Raw genomic sequence first — 7180 nt, 5'->3', positions numbered from 1 at the left:
AGGATGCGCCAACTGTGGATAAACATGCGCCCTGAATTGCCACTAACCACTAAGCAACTTGTAGCCCAGAAGAGTAACATAATCAAGCGGCACCTCATATCAGAACTTGAGGTAGATGAAATTAGGGAACAGTTCACCCAAGTAACCTCAACCAACGAGGAGTGCATATCATCACACAACGTCACACACACAAGATCGTGTGTTGACTCACAAGTTGAAGAAGACATGCACTTTGACCTTGACCCAAAGGTGAAGGAGCTTGCGGAAAATATCATCAACAAGATGCCAGCTGCTAATGATAATGGAAGCAGGGTACCACTACGGAGAGTTAGCAAGACCATACCCAAGAAGCTGTTAGAAGACATTAACTTGGCACTGGAGTCGATCTCAACAAAATCGATCATTGAGACTAATGCCTTGGAAGAGATAGGTATTAAGCCACTGTCAACAAGGCTTCAAGCCATTCCATCTTGGCAGCTGAGGCTACAAAATAAGATCAAGGACTTGCGCAAGAAAGTTGGTAGGCTCAGTAAAAAGTCTAACCACAGTTTGGAGCGTCCAAAAAGGGAAGCCACAATAGAAGCTCTAGAATCTGCCAAACAGCAGCTAGTAGCACTCTCGGTACGACTGAAGCGGTATACCAAAGAGCGGGATAACAAGAGAATGAACAACTGTTCATCAATAATCCATCTAAAGTGTATTCTCAGTTCAAAGGTGAACTGCGGAGGCCAATGTCAGATCCTCCCCGATCCAGCACCTCAAAGTTCTGGAAGGACATGGGAGAAAGAGACTACTCATAACACTACTGCAAATAGGCTGAAGAGGCTTAAAGAGAGCCATCAACACACTGTGGCTCAGCAAGGACTCACCATCAGCAAAGTGGACATCAAGTGCAGAGTGCAGCGTATGAAGAACTGGGCAGAACCTGGCCATGACATGATTCAAGCCTTCTGGTTGAAGGAGTTGACATCAATTCACACTAGAATGGCTAAGCAGATGGAATGCCTAATAGAAGAAGGCGACCATCCGGAATAGCTGACAAAAGGACGAACTGTACTTCTGATAAAAGATCCAAAGCAGGGGCCGATTCCCAAGAACTATCGACCAATAACGTGCTTGCCCACCACCTGAAAACTGCTCTCAGGAATAGTTGCAGACAAACTGGAAGAGCACATGAGTCACTATATGACCAGTGCTCAGAAAGGAATTGGGCGCAACACCCGAGGAGCCAAACATCAGTTACTGGTGGATCGGACGGTCTGTCAAGACAGCAGGAGAAGGCATACCAATCTTGCCATGGCTTGGATCGACTACAAATAGGCCTATGACTCAATTCCCCATAATTGGATACTTGAGTGTCTCAGTATGTACAATGTTCACCCTGCTCTTGTGGCATTCATCAAGATGTCAATGACCAAATGGAAGACGGAACTGGAGGCTAATGGCAAAAAGCTGGTGAGTGTAAAAATTAAGCGAGGCATCTATCAAGGTGACTCCTTATCACTGCTGCTCTTCTGCATATGCCTAAACCCTCTAAGCAATATGCTGGAGAAGAGACTCACTATGGGTACCAGTTTAATAGTGGCACCGAGATAAGCCACCTCTTCTACATGGATGACATCAAGCTGTACGCTAACAAAAAAAGGGACATTGATTCGCTAATACACCTCACTCAGGTATACAGCAAGGACATCGGAATGACCTTTGGTATTGAGAAATGTGGAAGGCTAATTCTTAAGAAAAACCATTCTATGCTCACAGATGGCCTAAGAATGCCAAATGGTACCATCAAAGATATAGAAGAAGGGTACAAGTACTTGGGGATTATGCAAAGCAACATCAACCACAAAGCCGAGGTATGTCACAAAGCCATTACTGAATACAATAAACGCCTGCGGCAGGTCCTACGGAGCCAGCTCAATGCCAAGAACCAAGTCATGGCAATAAATACCTACGCACTGCCAGTAATAAGATATCCAGCAGGCATAATAAAGTGAACTGAGGAAGCCATCAAGGAAACAGATATAGCAACTCGTAGACTGCTGACCATGCATGGAGCATTCCACCCAAAATCTGATACTACTAGATTGTATCTCGATAGGAAAGATGGCGGTAGGGGACTCAAAAGTGTACAGCAGACAGTGAAGGAGGAAGAGCAAAGCATCAAAGCCTATGCAGCCTCCATGGCCACTTCAGATAAGTTGCTAGCTGAATTTCAATCGGCTGCTCTTACAATGGACCTTCGCCCTGATGATGAGGAAATTGACTGGCACACGAAACCTCTTCATGGTGCTTACCACCGACAAATATCTAAGGTTGGCGATCTTCACCAGACATATATGTGGCTGAACCAAGGAAACCTAACGGCCAATACAGAGTTGCTAATCATGGCAGCCCAGGAGCAAGTGCTCCCAACAAGGCAACTCCAAACAAAAATCTATCACACTAGAGACGATCCTAGATGCAGACTGTGCAAAGATGCACCTGAGACCATCCAAAACATCATCAGTGGATGCAAGCGGCTAGCAGGAAATGCATACACTGAGCGGCATAATCATGTCGCAGGTGTTGTGTATAGAAGTCTATGTGACGAGTATAGCCTTAATAAACCACAACACTGGTGGGAAACTCCTGGTAAGGTCAATGAAAATGATCGCGCTAAGATCCTCTGGGACTTCTACATCCGGACTGACAAGCATGTCCTAGCAAACCAACCAGATATAGTGGTGGTAGACAAGGAGAACAAGAGAGCTACTATAATAGATATAGCAGTACCCAATGACTACAATATAGAAAGCAAAGAAAAGGTAGAGAAATATCTCCTCTTGGAGAAGAGATTGAAAAATGCTGCGATGTAATAACAACTGTAATCCCAGTAGTCATTGGGGCACTGGGCGCAATAACACCGGCGCATAAAATGTGGCTTGCCCAAATACCAACAGCAATCAACTCAAGTGAGTTGCAGAAAAGAGGGCTACTGGGAACAGCTAAGATCTTGAGGTGAGTGCTCAAACTCCCAGGTCTCTGGTAGGAGACCCGAGTTAGAGCAGAAACTACCACCCATACGAGTTAACCGGGGTGAAGAATCAATTTTTTTTATATATATATAAAAGCTGAAAAAAGCTGAACTACTTGTGGATAAAACTCTATAATCCAATTTTTAATATGAAGTTGTGTTCAGGAACTTGTGGTTAATTATGGCTTCATAGAAATGCATGTACTTGGCAGTAGACTAGACATACATGTTTTGCTAGAACATTCCCATCAGTTGACTAAAACTCATAACCCGTTCTGCTGAAGATAACAAAACTTACAAAACTTACAAAAATAACATATTTTCATTAATCTTTTTGCTTGAAATTTTCATGAAAAATGAAAAACTCTGAACTTTATGTGTATACAAAAAGAACACGAACAAAATTATTACGTATATTATTTTAGGGCGTTGTTCCACATTTTGCTAGAACTGCATAAGTCGACTTGTAGTGTCACCAAAGAAGTAACAACACTTTAAAGAGAATTATTTTTAAATACTCAAAATGTTTATGGAAGAATCTTTACATAGAGTAGAGACTTGCTGAGAAGTGCTATCATGTAAGTCACAAATCTTTTTTAACTCGTGGTAAAACATAAATGCATGATTTGTATATGTAAATGAATATTTAGCTTCATCCATAAGAAGGATTTCTGAATGTCTTTAGCTGGTTTCAACTGCCAAGATTCTTTTTAGGTGTATCACCTTTATTATAGGCATTTTTAAAAAACAGTTATTACTGTAATCTTATATATAGAAATAATAATAATTATATCAGCTATGTATATCAGTGTAGTTTGCTAATATACAGAACAGGAATTTTGAGTAGCCCAAACTCTGAGCTAGAAGAGTTCTTTTTAATTAATAAATCGCACATGCGGTAGAATGAATTGGATTTCTTTTGGAACTTTCTGCCGCTTTTTTTTTCTTTGACAACTATACGGTGACATTGTCTTAGGTTCAGCAATTTTAGGAAGGGGATCGGCACTAGTTGTGAGAGGAAGTGATGCAGCATATTTGTCAATACAATATCCACGCACAGTCTTTAGTCTTTTTTGATGTTTTGGGCCTTTTCTATCAGTGGCTCTAAAATTATTATATAATTATGACTGATTATGTCAACATTCTTTAATTCAAAAAAATCTTTAACTCAAAAATTAGGTATTTACATATACTTTGCTGTTACATTTCCTTGAATTCCAAAAAGCTCAACATTTTAGTAGTATCTAGTTTTTTCTCCTCCATACTTTTTCTATCCACTCCTCTCTGTTCTCTGCCCCTTCTCATACTTTGCTTATTTCTAATTACCTCTAATTTCTACTCTTCCATTTCTAATCATTCCACATTTTTATCTCATTACAGACATTTTTCTATTTTATATACCATTCTTAATTAAATAAAATTAGCTAAAAACCTTTGCAAGAACATCCCCGAACTAAGATATGCATATTAGTGTGTGGTCAGGGGTGTACTATCAGTAACTGTGCCAGTAGGAGGTAGTAAGTATCAGTAACTGTGCCAGTAGGAGGTAGTAAGTATCAGTAACTGTACCAGTAGAAGGTAGTAAGTATCAGTAACTGTGCCAGTAGGAGGTAGTAAGTATCAGTAACCGTGCTAGTAGGAGGTAGTAAGCATCAGTAACTGTACCAGTAGAAGATAGTAGTATCAGTGGCTGTAACAGCTAGAGGTCTTTGACTAAATATAAGTTTTGCATTAATCTAGAGATAGTTGTGTTAAATGTTCAACCTGTTCAGTGTCTGGTAGTTGAATTAGTCAACTAGTTGATGATTTGATTGCAGCATTGAAGTTCTAAGTATTAGTGTTAGAACTTATGAACCTATCGTTTACAACCATTAAACTCTGCAGCTAATAGTACCTATATACTATTTCTTGACTCTACTATCTGTTATTTTTTTCATTATTCAACATGACTATGTTGTAGACACGTATTTCTTTGATGGTTCTGGTTTTTATTGGTTCTGCTAATGTTTGCAAGGACCCTTTAGCATTGTCTGAGCAAGTCTTCAGACATGAGAGCACCTGAAATCATGCTGGGGTACAAAACTTTCATTGCATTTTTTAGAATTATAACTCAGTAAGTAGACAAGAGTCACTCCTAAAGTCCATAGAATGTTCATTCTAGAACATTCTATGCTGCTCTAGTACATAGTTGGTTTTGTACTGTCATGTAAAAGTAACCAGCTATTGAAATATTGGTAATTTTCATGGTCAATGAAAACTAACTGTAATAATCTTTGAATTTATGACTATATTTATTTATTTTTCTCTCACAGTATTGTTATGGATAAAAATATATGTAATGTAGTTGCCAATGGCTAATTTGAGTAAGCCAGTGTTCATATTGCTAAACTTACTAATAAGAGCCGTGAGAGCAAGCTTTAGTGACTTTGCAGAGTTGCTATGTGCATTTTAACACAGATAATGATTCACATCTGGGCAAACTGTGAGATTTATATATATATGTATATAGATGACGAGCTTCTCTTGAATACAGAAAAGCCTTAATATACTGTTGCAGAAGTGTTTTGTATTTACATTTCTAGTGGCCCTAGTGAAATTTGTCTGTTCTTGAAATGCATTAAGCTAATATAAGCTAAGCTAATAAGCTTAGGATTAAGCTTATTAGCTTAGCTTATATTAGCTTAATATTATACATATATATAATATATATAATATTAGTAATATATATAACATATATGTAATATGTATAATATATGTATTATATGTATGTATTATGTATGTATGTATGTATATAATATTATATCCATATAATAATATGTATATAATATTAATATATGTAATATATATAATATATTACATATATTAAGCTCCACATTAAGCTCATAGGACCCTATATGAATATAAATGTAGTTTTATTGTTTACAGTCTCAGTGAGTTTTTTTCAGCCATCACATGACCTGCAACATCCGTGCTGTTTTTAAAGACATCGAATCTTTGTATCTATTCACTAAAGCTCAAGTATTAAGAACTTTTAGCTTGTAACCCAATAGCAACTATTACTACAATAAGTAGAAATTGTTGCAGACAACAGTAATGGCAGTCATGGCTGTATGAGTAGAAGTAGTAGGAGTCATAGTTGTACTAGCTAGTAGTCACAGTAGCAGTAATAGTACTACTAGTAATAACTCATGACACTTGAGATACCTGCAAAAAAAGATCAAAGTTCACAATTGATCAAATGAGGCAACCGCTGTCAAATCTGGAACCACAAAACTTACTGCCTATGACTCTTAGCCAACTGACTCATAGCCAACAAAGGTAACGCTTAATAGGAAATAAATCATTACAAGCTTTCTAATCACACACCTCAGTAAGCTTTTGACATCAGATTCCACAATTTTGGCGTCAACCCGTGCTGAAAGCTCCTAAAATTATAAAATTTATACAACAAGATTAAGTGTAATAGAACTTCAATCAGCAAATTTATGGAATATTTAAAGTTATACGCTTGCATCAGTTGAATTTTATCCTAAATAATCCATTATATCTAAAATAATATACAAATTGAAATGTACTACAAAATTTAAACTGATGATAACACTGTATTAGACAAACTTGGTAAATGTTGACAATTTGCTGAAAATTTACATGAGTGAGAATTAAAACGCTTAGTCTAGCAAAAAAGTACCTTTCACAAGCTATTTCGGACTACAAAACTCAAATAGCAATTTTAGTATTTTAATACAATATACGATATCTGTATTTTATCGTGTATATCTGAACTTCCTAGCAATAGGCTAGTTGTTTGCATGTACAATTAGGCTCAGTAAAACCATTACAACTATTTTACCTTGGAGAGCACTAGAACTAATTCAATACTTATTTACAGATTAAAATATGTAATCTTTACCAGATGAAGCTTATCATTTCTAGCAAGTTTCATCGCTGCAAGGAGATAATTTTAATCACTCCAAACTAACATCCGTTTTTTTGCGGATTATATGAATTACACATATGATTCAAATAGCCAACACTTACGCCTAAAACAGTGATATAAACCATAGTCAGACAACCTGGCATCATGCAAAAATAGCACTTGCCAAGCAATGATGATTTTATAAAAACACTGCAGAATGTAGTACTTTACTAGATGCTAACCCAAGT

The sequence above is a fragment of the Watersipora subatra genome, chromosome 2 (genome assembly GCF_963576615.1).
Source record: "Watersipora subatra chromosome 2, tzWatSuba1.1, whole genome shotgun sequence".
NCBI classification, from domain to species: domain Eukaryota; kingdom Metazoa; phylum Bryozoa; class Gymnolaemata; order Cheilostomatida; family Watersiporidae; genus Watersipora; species Watersipora subatra.
This window is presented reverse-complemented; position numbering follows the sequence as displayed.